A 16,004-nucleotide genomic window follows, 5' to 3' on the forward strand; every position below is an offset into this window, starting at 1 on the left:
TTTTCACTACCAACTCACATACAGAATTTAATGAGAATGCAAAATATGGCAAAAGAGGATCACACGAATAACTGTTAACTAACAACATCTACCACGATTGCCCGCAATGTACATCAAGGCTTTTTCTGTTGCAGGCTTGGAAGTACTAACAAAAGAGAATCACAACATACTATTTGGTGCATTGGACTATTATCGCATAGTTAAGATGCAACATAAGCATTAAGACGGAATTTCATAAGAAATAACACATAAATACAATAAATATGAGAACTACCTGTGGTGACATGGTCACCATGTACAACATTAATCTATTTCAGGAAAAAGGGTAAAATATTTAAATTGACCAAAGATAAGAATGCATGTATACCCAAAACATTTCTTAAAAAAAGTCATAAACTTGAGAAAATATATCACATGCCAACTATAACGACAAATAGTGAATTGTATTTCACATGTTTTTGCAGGTAATCCATGACAAATAAAAGAAAGCATAATCAATGAAGGGAGAAGACAACTTCATAAATTGTTGATTAGGGCCATCCTTAGAAACTTAACAGTTAACACCATAGCACCCACAGAAAATGGAATAAACGTGCCCTTACAGATCTGAACAATCACATAAGCAATTTTCAACAGGAAGCCATTCAGAATTGACAGCATAGGGAAGAACATTGATATTATATATGATTGCTGCAGTTTTATTTTGATTCAAAAATTGTTCTTTTTTATTTGGGATCCAGAATCTGGACAAGCTCACTGATGGACCATACACGCATATAATTGTGTTAAGAATTGAATTCTCTGACCACAAGATACACAAACATGAAGGAATTTTAGAGAGGATAAGAATATAAGACTACTACTTGTTGGAGCAGAAGGTGATGATTTAGTCGGGTGACTGGTCGTGGGTGAATATGCTCCTAGGTTGCCGTAGATATAGATGTAGACAACGGGGTCGCCGCCTTGAACCACTTGGAGTAGAACGTCGGCTCACTCCCAGGTTCACGTACTGCCACAGCAGCAGTACTGCCGGTTGAAATGTGAAGCAAACCATTCCTAGTTAGAAATTTTAAGCTAGAATAAATCCCCAATTATATGTTTGTGTGCACTACTACAGAAGACAATTATATGACCCAAGTAACAAAGTTAAATAGGAATAGCCTCGTACCAGTGTTGTCCTAGGGTTCTAGCACCACAACACTACACCGTGACGCTGTCTGCTATTCGTTCAGCACAACCAACAATTTTCTTCTGCGAGCCATCTCCCACTTTCGGCACCTATTTTTGGCAAAATAATGAAACAAAGACCATTACAGTTGATTAGAGATGGTGTTTTACTATTCTGAGACAATACACCATATTCCTTATCCATATGCTGAATTACACAATATCATCTTATAAAAATTATAGCTTGATGATGCATTATACCAGTAAAACATGGACAAAAAGTAAGCTCAATCTTGATAATGAAAATGAAAACTCAAATAAAATACAACTTTTCTGTTACCATGAGAACTAAAATACTTTGTATTATCCAGTAACCGAAATAATTTTCTATTCTTTATTATTCAGTTATCAGAACAATTATCTAGCTACTCTGTAGTGTATCGAAAAGGTTTTGATTTTATCAGCCTACAATATGCATCAAAGACCCGTTGTGCAGATATCTCAGCTTTGACATAAAAATTCCACCTGCTCTTAATCGAACATCATTTTTAGAACAGGTTAACATGAAAATAAACTAAAAGGAAAATTACCGAGTTGTTTATCGCATTGGGATGCTTGCAGTCCTGATTTTGTGCCACGTCGTTTTGTACAGAGCATTGAACTGCATACATGTCATCTTCAAACTTTACAATTTGGATATGTTGTTCTTCAATCGCTATATCTCAAATCAACTCTGAATCATCAAAATGATGGAAACTAACTTCTAAAGTATGTTTCTGTGGACATAAAGGGAAATTAATGTCCTAATTCATATCTTTCTAATACAGTATGCATTATGAAGACGGTTTCGAAGAAAATAAATAGTTGATTCCAGGCACATGCATCATACCTTTGCATATGGTGTTGGAATATTGATCTGAAGGAGATCTAGTTTGTAGTAAACAATTGTATGTAGCCTGCAGATCGCCAATTCTTTGGTTGCAACTTTTCTTCGCTGGTGGCATGGAGCACATTGAAGATGAGGATGAGGGCGCTGGATGATTCCGAGGATGAGGTCGTCGGGAAGCAGGCTGATTCTGTCCTCATCTTTTACCGAAAAAGGCTTTCGCCCCGCTTTATAAATAAAGCAATGACCAACAACATCTAGGTACAGACGCACACCACCACAACACACGCACACACCTGGCCCAAGGCGGGATACATAGGCGCTGAGCGCAGCAACACGACCCCCAGCACTACTCAAGCACCCGGGACTCCACTAGTGAACACGCCACCACAAAGAGATGCCACCGCATACGACGAACCGTGGGCTCCAAGACGGTGCCTTCAGGAAGGGAACGACACGGTAGCATCACCACCGCCTGATCCGAGGATCAAGGTTTCCCCCGGAGCCACACGACAGACAATGAGAGCCGTGATGACGCCTTCAAGAAGGGAACGAGCTACGCCGCCGCCAGTCTGTCCGAAGAAAGAGCAGGTTTTCACCCCGGGCAATACTCACTGCCATCGAACGCCGCACCCCGACAACCACGCCGCCCACACGGTCATGGCCACCGGGCAGCACCAAGCGACGGGCTCTGCCCGTGAGCACCGCGCAACCACCACCAGGGCCACCGCCCCGGAATCCAAGACCTAGGAACCACCACAACCGACACCCGCCGCTACCCCAACGGAAGAGATGATCGGATCCCGGGGCACACAAGTCCATCGATTCGTCCTACAGCTCCGGGCGCGAGACTAGCTTGGTCCTGCTGCCGGGCGCGAGACGAGCTCGGTCCTGCTGCCGGGCGCCGAGACAGGCTCGGTCCTGCTGCCGGGCGCGAGACGAGGAGGTCCTGCTGCCGGGCGCGAGACAAGCACAGTCCTGCTGCCCGAGCACGGGACTAGTGATGGGTCGTAGCAGGGAGAGGGCCATCCCACCGACGAAGATTGCGCCCGGGCATCGAGAAGAGGGGTCGAAGCTCATCACAGGCCGCTCACGAACGGGCCAACGACGAAGAAGTCCGGCCGCCGCCGTGAGACGATCCTGACCGCCGCCATGAGCCACCACCATGCCGTGGTAGCCCACATCCCCGCCGAGCGCAGCCCGCGGCACCTGCCATCGCCGGAACAGCCGGGGGCCAGCAGGTCCACCACCACCAGGGAGAGCTGCAACAGGGGCAGCCACCGGAGCAGGCCACCACGTGCGGCGAGCCGGGGCCCCGCCACCACAAGGGCCCAAAGCACCTGAGCCGCAGCCGCGACGGATCTAGGCCGCGCCCACACGCCGCCGCCGCCGGGAACAGGGCACGCCCCCAGCCCGTCCCAGCCACCCGCGCCGCCGCCAGCAAGCCGCGCCCCCGTCGCGGGCCGCCGTCGCCGCGCCGCCGTGCCCTGGGCCAGCGCCGTGCCGCCGCCCAACAAGGATGGCCCGCGCCATCCAGCACCGCGCGGGGGAGGAAGAGGCCCCGCCGCCGCCCGATCTGGCCGGGCTTTGCCCGCCAGCACGCTGGGGCGGCGGCGAGGGGAGGGAGAAACGAGGGGGGGGGCCGTGCCCCGCGGGCTAGGGTTTCCCCCTGGCGGCGCTCGTGGGAGTGGCCAGGGAGGGGAGGGGAGGGGCTGGATAACGACTTGCACTAATGTCTGTCCTCATCTTGGCCGTTGTTGATCCTGTAGGACGTGACTCATCCTCCACCTCTGACATGCATCACTGATCTGGAAGGAGCTGGGCATAGAGCGGGGCGGCCGCGGCCAGAGCTTCCGCGTCCGTGTCGTCGTAACCCTCGGCCGAATCCGAGGCATGCTGATTCTGACGTTGCACCGCCTCCCACGCGTCCTCCTCCTCCTCCCGGCCCTTGACCGTGGCGGTGAGTAGTGCGTTGAGCAGCCCGTCATGGTCCGCGGCGCGCGCTCGAGCCGGCCGACATGAGCCCGGAGTGCGGCGGCCTAGGCCTCGGCATTGGCGAACCGCGCGTGAAGGACTCAGATGGCGCGGGGAGGAGGGCGAGGCAGAGAGTAGGCAGGCCGGGGTTTGGGGAGGACGTCGCGGCGGAGTATGCAGGCCGGCGGCGGATCCAGATGGGGGTGACAGGAGGGGTCGCTTGACTCGGGGTGTTTTTTTTTTTTCCTTTTTTGTCAAATACGAAACATTTTTCACTTATTTTCTGGACTGCAGGTAAATTCCTTAATAACATAGGGATTGTTTCACAAAATTGCCGCGACAGTGAATCCGAAGACTCAATCGGTGCTTTATTATTAGAGAGAGATTAGGATGTTCGGGGATTGAACAACCCCGTCCGTCGTCTAATCGTCAAATATATAGCCTCCAAAATCCATGCCTCCACGTTGCCTACTTACATGAAACAAAATTGAGCTTTGTTGACCGCCATCTTAGGCTCTTAGCTTCTTGGCCCCTCTTCGCCAATTCTTTCTGCTATCTTCCAATGATGGGAACTAGAGGTGGCATCGTCTTAGCCCTGCTGACCACTATAATATCCTACACTAGCATGTCCAACAATATTGTATCGGCAAACGTTTTGGGGAGTGCCTCTGTCGCATCTTGTAAAATATATAACTGCGGTTTATGGGCTGCAGGGAGACAGTGATAAATTTGATTTCACTGAAGAATTCAAAGATTATGCTTGAGCGTGCAACCATTCTGGCTTCTTTTGGGCAATTTCAACATGATTTGCAAGGTTGATGACAAAAGCAAGCTCAAATCAACCGCCGCTTGATCAATTCCTTTTGGGCAGCTCTCAATATTTCGGAAGTGGATAAGCTACACTTTTCTTCTTCTTTTTTCTTTGAAACAAGGCAAAAGATTTGCCATTTTCATTGATCAAGAAGAAGTTAGAATTTCTCGATTAATTGACTGAAAATCAGGCTAAAATCGATACAATCCAACCCATAACATGGGCACCACCAGCCAACCTGACCACTGACATGGACCACATAGCTGCAAAAGAAGGAAGCCATCCGCCAATGAGTCGCAAGCATCATCGTCATCACCGATTGCCTCCGAACGGGCGACTCCGACTTCAGCATAGAGCTCCAACATCGAAGCCAACCTGCAAACAGCCGCCAAGAAGCCACAGCGGCACATGCCAACAGAAGGCCACACACGCGAGCAACCTACAACCCCGTCTTTGACGACGAGCTTTGCAAGGAAAATATGCAGGACTTGCGCCGGGCATGCCCTCCGCACGACCACCGAGCGCATGTCATCGTCACCACCTAGACACGACGCTCCACCGCAGCTCTGATTTTAAAACAACCAAGCAACCCACTGAAGAGCACCTCGAACACGCCGAAAGAACCGACTACCGAAGTCTGTGCCGTGACCCAAGCTCCTCACGATGCCATCATTGTTATCAAACAGAAACCAACGGCCCGCCTCAGCAAACCACGCGGCGAAGATGACAATAGAAAACGAAGACTAAGATTGACCATGTTTCTACACTACTGAATAGAATCTTCTATTTCATCAATGCCATCTCCGGGTCCTCCCGTGTTCCATGTTTGATCACTGCGCCATGGTTCTTACTGGAGAGATGTGTCAAAAGATATTCAGAGGGTTCACATTCGAGAACTCCTGCTAGGAAAAGGCATAATTAGGATTCCGGGAAAGACTAGACAAAAGGAAAAAAATATAGATAAGACCAAGAAATGTCGCACTTATATCGGTTGGTAGAGATCGCGCTGAGAAATCTGGGACTCAAGGGGTCTGCCAGATTTTACTCCGTCGGTGATCAACAGATCTCACAATTTTGTCGCAGAAATAAAATCTTACCTCTTTAACAATATAAACCCACATAACACACATCACAAGGGAAAACACCTCCACAATATGAAATTTATACCATGTGATCGATCATGAAAGGTAGTTTCATATTTTATCTATTAGGTATTGGAGATGTTTTTATATTGTTCTATAATCTTGGTCAAACTTTAAAATGGTTGACTTGCACGGAGACGAATACACTCTATATTCTGGAACAGAGGGAGTATTTTATTTCGTTTCCTAAATGCATAAGATAGTTCCTTTTTTGGGGGAAAGTACTTAAACAAGTCAGGCGGACGTGATGAACATATCATTTTGGGTGTTGCCTACTAAATATCTCTAGAAATTTGTTGTGCCGAATTGCATTTAATATTTCCGGGCCTATCAAAGTTTTAGAAAATCACTCACACACACACACATATGTTAGTCTACCTTTCTTTAGAATATAGCATGTCTCTATTCTGAAGGACTCTAAAGACAAAGCTTGTTCCACATTCAAGTGGAACAGATATTTCGTCGTTGACATTATCCCATACTACTAGGGGCAGAGCTAGAAATTGTAGCTATAGGGTTCACACATGGGGATTACCTCGTTAGGTATTGCTTGCCCAAACCCGTTCTAGCGACACCATTTTCATGCCCGTCCCCGCCTGCAGGGAAAAAAAACCTATCTCTGCCCCCATCCTGGTTATCCATCCCCGTGGGAACCCTTTTTTGGTGGCTGGGTTAGGGGGTTTTGTGGGCTTCGGTGGATCAAATGTTTTAGTCGCGACGACGGCTAGAAGCAAGCCGGCTATAAAATTTGGGTAAGACATGTAGGATTAGCTAGGGGCTAGTGATTTTGCGGGCCTACATGTTAGGCGTTCATCGGTGAGACAGGTATTGGTTGTCCTTATACCTGGCCATGGGCAGCCCGGCCCGGTCGGCCCGACCCGACCCGGCCCGAAAAAGCCCGGCCCGGCCCGGCCCGACCTTGTCCATGGGCCAGGCTCGGGCCGGGCCCGGGCCCGTCGATTTTGCCATTTAAGGAAGAGGCCCGCCCCGTGGCCCGAGGCCCGACGGGCTTTTGGTGTGATGGGCCGGGCTCGGGCCCGATTTTTAGGCCCGACGGCCGGGCCGGGCCGGGCTCGGGCCTGGGTTTTTTGCGCCGGGCTTTGGTTGGCCCGGCCCGGCCCGAGGAATGGCCAGGTATAGTTGTCCTATACTCATCCTTGTGAAGTTCATTAGGTATTATATTTGACCTGGTAGCGTCCTTGCCTTGGTTAAAATTGCCCCATTCTCATCCCCATAATAGAGAAAATACATGCGGACGACATAGGTAACGAGTACCATTTGCATCTATTTCTCTTTGAGAAATGTCGTTCCATCGTCTAAATCAGTCAAAGTATACAGGAAAATCAATAAGAAAACAAGGGCAAAGAAATCGTGGTACGAGAATATTATCTTTGATAGGACATGAACAAGAGGGGCGAGATGTGGATGTGACTTGATACCTTCAATTTATACATCAATTCTCGGCTTGCAGCTGCTGCCCACTCGATTTTGGCTTGATGTCGGCGGCCGCATGATGTGCGAACACGAGAGGAGAGGCATGTGGCCTGCTGAGTACACTTACTGTCGTGCCTTCTGCATAGATCGATGGGAGCGTACGGCATCACATTTAATTGTGGCATTTTTTCGGGTTTTGCATTGGCAACTATTAGTGGGATTTTGGTTATGTATTCATGTTATATATTTTTAAGGGACTAAGGGGCTTCTGGCTGCAGGTGCATTTTAAGTTTGATTGGTTCAATCATGTGTTTCTATTGGGTTCATAACAAACGACTACCTATATACATGTGTGTGCAACAAAACAATCGTTGGGTTCGTCCGAACCCAATGGCTGTATGCTAGCTCCGCCCCTGCGTGCTACATCATGTTAATCCATTATCACAATCATCATAAGAAGCGACACAAATAATATATAAATCCTCTCCTTAACGATCTTTTGGAACGGCACAAGGAAGCATTCTATGAGCGGTTTTGTTCCTTTCAAATTATGGCTCTGGTGCGAACCAACCTGTGGTTGAATGGTTAGAGGGACTGTGGTATCCTCAGCCCATCAGGGTTTAAATTCTGGTGCTCGCAATTATTCCTAGATTTATTTCAGGATTTTCGGTGATGCGCATTCAGTGGGAGAATATGAGCGCTTGCGTCTGTACTGTGTTAAAAAAATTATGGTTGTGGTTGGCTCCTAATAGTAATCTTTGTTGCCATTGCATAGATGAAGTCCCGGTGCCTGAACCAGCGGGTAACTGCAAAAGATGTAACCAACATAGCAAGATGCTTCTAACTAGTATCAAGTACATCAAGATGGGGCGCAGCAGCGAGTTTTGTAGGATTGTATGCAACACTCAAGACAAAGATGCTTGTCCACAGAGTGCATCGTGCCTGGCAGAAATTATAGTTGGATATTTATCAGCCACATTGCCATGGAACCAAACCAAAATATTCCATGCCACAAAGGCTAGTTGCTTGCAAGCCATGCAACATGAGCCAGTAGTTTTGCAGTGGCTGAAGTGTTTGGGGTGTGCGTGTGAATGGATGGTGTTTTTTTTAACGGTCACCGGGGGGGAGAGGATCCCCACCTGAATATATTACTCAAAAAGCTGCCAAAGCCAAAAGTCACCCCTTAATTTTTGCTGATCCAGTTTATAAGGGAAACCGGATAAAAAAACCTAAACAGGTTGACCCCGTTTATGAGAAAAGCCGGGTCGAAAACCGTACAGGTAAGAAGGTTAAAGAAGATGAGAAAAAAATGCCACCTAGAAGAAGGCATGACCTAGCTAGCAGGCAGAAAGACCCACACCACAAGAGACACAAGTAGATGTGGGGGGGGGGGGGGTACTGTCGAGGGATCACAATACCAAGACTCTGCAAACAACCTAACACACCTCACTAGCATGCGTACCGAGCCCCACGGCACAACAGAGGATCAACCATAATCAACGAGTGCCAAACCTTAACACGAAGCTTGACTGGGAGATCAACTATGGGCGGTCGAAACGATTAGCAGGTTGGGGTGGCATCATTGCGTCGTCATTGAGCAAAGGTGAACCAAGACAGCACCAAGAGCCCAAAGCTCGCCGCAGCACAACGGCACCCATGGGTGGGTCTTGACCATGCACAACAACAGGACGGAGACCACGCGAAGGACAACCGAAGAGAAACACATGAAGAAAAAAAAACATACCACCGTCAGCCCCAAGCTGGCCACACCACCAGCACCAAATGCACTACCCTCAACAACGCGCAACAACAGGAGCCATCGCTTTGGGCCTCCAAGATGACGCCTCCAAGGAGGTGAGAGTGTATCCCGTGCAACGGCTCAACTGGTGCACCAGATGCACCAGTAGATTATGGGCCGCCAGATGGAGAATAGATGAACGAGATGCATCTTAACATGGGCTGCGGGTATATTTACATCTTCAACCTCGTAGAGTCATTCAATTCATGAATAGTCCTGCCTAAACATGTCGAGGCTCTTTCCCTTTTCCTGTTCCTTCTGTACCTTATCTGTGTTATCTCTCTTTCTATACCAGGTGAGCTCTCCTCCACACGACTTCCCTCTACCTCTCCCCCACCATCTATCCCTCTACACGATGGTGCTGACTAGGGTTTGGTGCAGATCGTTGTGGGCTATGATCTGGCGAGGTGCTGCTCTCTTCATATCGCGAGTCATAGATTTTATTAGTAGCTAGGAGCAGTGAAAGAAAAGCCTCTAAATATTCATACTCTTCCAACTTACGGTGGAATAGATGTTTTTTCTCATATATGGGAGCCTTCCCATGTTGATTCTTATGAACTGTATTACCTCACATATATTTATACAATGTTTGTGCCTATTTGTGTATACGACAGTAGTGTATAGAAAGTTAAATATGATCCTGTCATGTTTTCCGGAGTTTTTCCAGAACATATCCTAATTTGATTAAACTTCTGTGAGACAATTGTTGCCTGAACGAAACTACTTTAGTAGATCTTGAAGCCTAAGTGCAACCTGTCAGGTGACTATCAAACTTGATACATACAAAAACATCCCTCAATTAATGTCATTCGTGGATGATGCCCTTATGGAGTGATCTGGAGCTATGGACACCTCTTTCCTGAAGCTTAAAACCTGTAGTTTATGTTCAGATTTTTTTAGGGTGCTGGAATGTTTGGAGCTTCAGTTGTGCACTTCGTTTTTTCCCTCTGAAGTGCGATAGGAAGAGGTCGGTAAACAGATTTGGAAGTGGCTGTGATGAGGTTTCATGGCACTGGAACAAGGTGCAGGAACAATGTCTTTGCTGGATGCTGCTATTTCAGAGGAGAAGAGTCTCGTTGGTGCTTCAATGGTGCTGGAACAAGGTGCAGGAGAGAGGGGAAGAAGGTCGAGTGGCCAGGAGAGGATGAGAGAGATGCGACAGAGCAAATTTTTATTACTGTACTAGCCTGCAACTCGACGGATAGGGCTAGTACAGAAGCAGACATGAAAACGGGGGACATATTTTTGGCCACGACTATTCATGCAATTGAATGACTCTATGAGGTTGAAGATGTAAAATGTACCCGCAGCGCATGTTGTGATGCATCTCGTCCATCTGTTCGCCAATCCGGCGGCCCATACTCTACTAGTGCATCCAGTGCACGAGTTGAGCCGTGTTGCATAGGATACACTCTCCCAAGGAGGTAGTGTTGTCGAAGCCACAACACCATCATCTGATCCGATGAGCCTATCTTAGGTTTTCACCCGCTGAACAAAGCAAAGTACCGTAGGTGCTGGAGCTTCACAGCGGCACCTCCTGCAAGGAAGGCGACGTCTATAGACGTCCCTGCCTCCGACATCGACATAGTCGATGCAAGGTTCTCACCCAGAGTTTAAGCACATCCCTACAGCAAGACGACTTGAACCACGCCGAACCCTAATGAACATCACCGAACAACCACCGTCGACTCCAAGTCAGTCGCACCACCGCCACCACTGGTCCCTCCAGCTGACCCCTGCTCCAAAAATGATGCCCACAAGAGGGAAACGACGCAATGCACCGCCATATTCCGATCCGAGAGAGCACGGATCTAAGGTTTCCCTCTAAGCAAGAAATGGTAAGAGAGAGGAGCACTTCACCACAGCAGCGCGTTCAAGAAGGCAGCGACGCCCGCAGACGCCATCGCTGCCGGCTCCAACCATAGCCGGAGACAGACTTTCGCCTGGCATCGCCTTCCACGCCACAGACCAAACCTAACTAGCTGGTCCACCGCATCCACCACCCACCACCTCGGACCAGATTCAGACTGCGTTTTGGATTTCGGTTTGAGATTTTTTTTCGCCCTAGGCCGAGATGGCCGAATTTCAGCCGTTTTCAAAAATTTCGGTTGAAATTTGACCAATATTTGACTGATGTTTGACTAAAATTTAACCAAAATTTGTCAAATTTGACCAATTTCGGCTGAAAGAGACTTTTCGCCCAAGGCCGAGATGGCCGAAATCTGTTTTTCTTGGCCGAAAATTAAAACACAGGATCCAGACGGATCCAACCCATACCACACCGGGCCTGCCAGATCCGAGCTGAGCCGAGGCGAGCAAGCATACGGCACCACCACGCCCAGCCATGCTCCCGGCAACGAGCTGCTACGGTACAACCAGCAACCACCCAAGATGACCAGCACCTCTGCACCAGGGCCCGCCCCATGCCTTCACCAGCGCAGCCCTCCGAGGAAACCCTGGCCAGGGCTGCCGGAGCCTACGCAACGCAGGCACTGACCAGACGGCAGCACCACGTCTCCCACCACACCCAGCCGCAGCACACCACTGCCTTCCACCGGAGGGGACAACCCCAACACACCGCGCCCGAGATCCGCCATGGCCAGCCACCACGGCTGAGCCGCCCCCTGGCCGACCTCCACCGCGGCAGAGAGCGGCCTGCTCGGCCGGACTAGGGCCGCCGCCCTGGCGCAGCCGCAGCTGCAAGCCGACGGGCAGCCGCCACGAAATGGCCGCGAAGGGCGAAATCCCCGCCTCCGCCGTCACCAGACCGGGCTTTGCCGGAGGTGACCACCGGCGGCGGCGAGGGGGCAACTGGTGTTCGCGTAGCAGTTTAGCAACTGTGGAAGTCCTTGCATATAGGAGTACTCGAGTAAAAGGAAGATTGTTCGTGTAGCAGTTCAACGATTGTGGGTGTCGTTGGAACATACTCGGCTTGCTCGGTTCGGTTCTGTGTATGTGGTTCTTCCCAAGGTTGCTGTTTTGTTAGTTGGCCTAGCATATACTGTGCGCTAGTCTACCTTCTTAAGAATCGGTACTTCATGGCTTCAATTCAACCATGTGGCTCTCCTTATACCAGATGGGTTGCAACAACCAGAATCGCATTTACACTCAATTTTTTACTACTAAAGATAGTCTACAGCAACCATAGAACTAAAGCGCTAATTTTTATTGTACTAAGAAAGTATGATCTTGATTTGAAATCTTCAAATATTCATGATGTGTACCCGCCACACCAACCTCCAACCCCGTTCTATGAATATAAGGATGTGATATCTTTAACTTTAGCTCGGTGTATCTTTAAATTTAGCTCGGTCTTCTTCATGTAGCCCTCTGCAATTCCGCCTACCCTATCTCCAAATGTCAAGAATTAAGAGGAAAAAGATGTAGCAATGACCCTTAGGATCTTGGAGCTACAAACATAGACTCTTGAGAATGGTAGGCATCCAGGAACATGTTCATTGATGCGGTGTTATAATTGTTGTGATTGACCTAATTACGGCTGCTGCGAGAGGCACCACAACTAGACAGATAGTTGCTTGTTGAGGACAGCGAGAGTTGCATGTCGAGAAGACTAGAAGAACATGCGCGACCTGACTTCTTGTTGGCCATGCAAATTTCCGTTATCCAAGAAGTTGTTTTCTGCTTGTTCGTTGTATTTATTCAATCAATCGGCCAATGAAGTTACATGTCAATGTACAAACAAAACAAAGCCCATGTAAATTTAGGCAGATTAAAACAGAAAAATAAATAAATAATAAGATGTACCACCAATAGGAGAGCATGGACAACATACCCAATGATGGAGGAGACAGGAAAGCGGAGCCGCGTGACACGTCTCAAAAACCTTGTGTAGTGTGCGCCCATGCCAAAACAACCTGGGAGAATCGCCCTCCCCGTCCCATTGCATTGGCATGCCTCCTCTAATCGGCACTTGGATGATTGAAGGGCTGAAAAACCAACCGCAAAACCATTTCTCGAAGAAGACAAAAACTGCAGATTTGGCTATACCGACATGGAGCTACTGCCATATGTCGAATGAGACCATCGAACCGAAGCATCAGAACTGTTTCAAGCATCATCCGTCAGCAGGCTGTTTGTGAGCATCTTGGTGAAGAATTTCTTGACCTAGCTATTTTTTTACCCAAACGAACGAACTGGAGCCCCATTCTGCAGATGCAACTCTCTATTGCTCAGTTCAACCATGACCCTCGTTGTACTCCTCGACCAGTAGACAGAATGGGAAAATACCAGCCAAACTGTACCCAACAGAGGACAGGGAAGCCTCTACAAATCTACAGCAACAACCCAAGAGCGCAAACAGTACATGAAAAACAAATCAACAGCTGACAACACCTAACATCCAGCGGGTGAAATGCTCAAATATCTCACTATGACTAGAGTCGGCACTGTTCCAATAAAAAAGCAGGCAAGCAAACTGAGATTCAATACAGTACCACAGGGTAGAAATCGTTTTTAGGGGCATCAGAAAATTAACTTCCACCATATATTATGACAGTGCATACATGTAATTTTGAGTAATTTCGGCTGCTCACATGACCGGCCCCGTCGAAACATAACAGAACAGGCTAGTCATAAATACAGAAGTCCTGAGAACATAAAACTAGCTAAGAAAAGCACTGCCACTGCTTGCACAAACCTGATCAAGTCCTTGAGGCTTCATAAGTGTCACTTACAGAGGAAATCCAGACATGTATAAAATATATTCAGATAAGAACAAAATTATTGATTGATGTCATACAAGAATACATGCAGTACTTGTTGATTGATGTCCCCACATGTTTTACAGTTGTGATAGCTATCTTATTCGGTACTTCAAACTAACAAACAGAAAAGGCATCTGCTACCAAAAGTCTCCTACTTCAGGTGAATCCAATCATCCAGCACATACCATGTCAAGATCACATATCACAATAAATGAATCATGCAATTAAATAAAAAGGTCCTACAAGAAACGAGATAATTCCAGTTTAGACTGCGAGATAAAAGGGTCCTACAAGAAATGAGATAATTCCAGTTTAAATGCAACTTCTTAGTCAAAAGTCAAAACTCATCAAGTCCTTCAGGCTTCTCAAGTGTCACTTGCAGCAGAGCCAAGTTATGCATTTGATAAAACACACTAGGATATATAACCCAATGACAGAATTGTCAATTTGTGTCATACAACATACTTACTAGTTGTTTAACACTTTGGTATTGTCCCCACGTGCTCTAGAGTTTTGGTGCTTCTATCTTTCAGTACTTAAAACTAGCATACAGAGAGGGCATCTGTTACCAAAGGTCTCCTATTTCAGGTGGATCCAGCCATCCGCTACAGACTACAAAAACTATATAGCCTTGACAGCATTATCTGATTCCAAAAGTAATAACTTAACGCATACTCCCTCCGTCCCATAATATAAGAGCGCTTTTGACATTAGTGTAGTGTCAAAAACGCTATTATATTATGGGACTGAGGGAGTAGATTGTTTCATTGTTGACTGGAGGTAAACAAAAGCATCCAGTCCATATTGTTAAAAAAACAGGACCCATACATCCAGTCCGTACTAAGAGGATATCCAAATGCAAAAGTTCCAACAAAAACAACACATTCTCAAAGAGGGACGAATTTAGATAAAAAAGACAGCAATAATGGTTCAACAAAACGATCATAATATCCATGATTTAAGTAGCAGGGTGTTACAACTGCATAGGCTGCTAACTGCCATGAATATACACAAGTACACAAATGCAAGTTCAGTCACAAAGTTACTGCAATAGTAAGGACATAGTGCTCAAGCGCCAACAGAAACTATCAGAAATTCATAAATGTCTACCCCAGTCACTGCTGCCCCAGTTCAAGACCTGTCTCAAATATTATCAGAAACATGGACAATTATGAAGCTGCAGTATGCAGCAGCTAGGCCATTCAACTTCACATTCAGATCCAAGTCAATATAAAACACAGCTGCATAGACATTTAGTACCCATCCGCCAATGATTCTGAGAACAAGGGAACATGTGGATAAAAAGGAGTCTTGTTGCCACAGACAGGCCATTCAGCTTTACACTCAGAACCAAGTTCACGTATAAAACACAGCTCTATTGAATCCATGTCGTATGACATTAGTGTCCTCTCATCTCCACCGACTATAAAAAGCAAACTGCGTTCTGGATGGACTGAAATAACACTATAATTATTTGCATACCATGAATACTCTGTTTCGAACAACTGCAAGTGGCTCACATTGTGCTTCAAGGTCCATTTTCCTGTAACGTAGTCCTCAAGAATCCAGATTGATAGTTTAGAACGATCAGAATCAGCAAAATACAACCGTCCCTGAGATGTAAAATATGCCATTGGTATCATCAACATAGTCCGGCCGTTCAGGAATAGGAACAAGCCACCAATTATCTCCTTCCACATCGACAGACACTATTAGATTTAGGGATGGCAATGGGTAGGATATGGGCGGGTACAACCTCCTTCTACCTAAACTCATACCCATAGAAACTTTTTATACCCACCCACTTCAATACCCATGGGTATAAAATGACACCCATGCCCATGCCCGTCGGGTATCCTATACCCAATGGGTATCCATTGGGTACAATATATAGCATTCAAATTCTTAAAGAGGTAGAGAAATGAGTATAAAATTCAAGTGACCCATGGTAGAGTAGTATAGCACGTATGTGGCCTCCTCCAGTGGGTGGCCTCTTGGAAGCATCAGGGGAGTATGAGCAACGGTTGGTGGAAGGCCGACGTTGTGGAAGGCGGTGATGGGAACTGGG

This window comes from Triticum aestivum, chromosome 3A, assembly GCF_018294505.1.
Source record: "Triticum aestivum cultivar Chinese Spring chromosome 3A, IWGSC CS RefSeq v2.1, whole genome shotgun sequence".
Lineage (NCBI taxonomy): Eukaryota > Viridiplantae > Streptophyta > Magnoliopsida > Poales > Poaceae > Triticum > Triticum aestivum.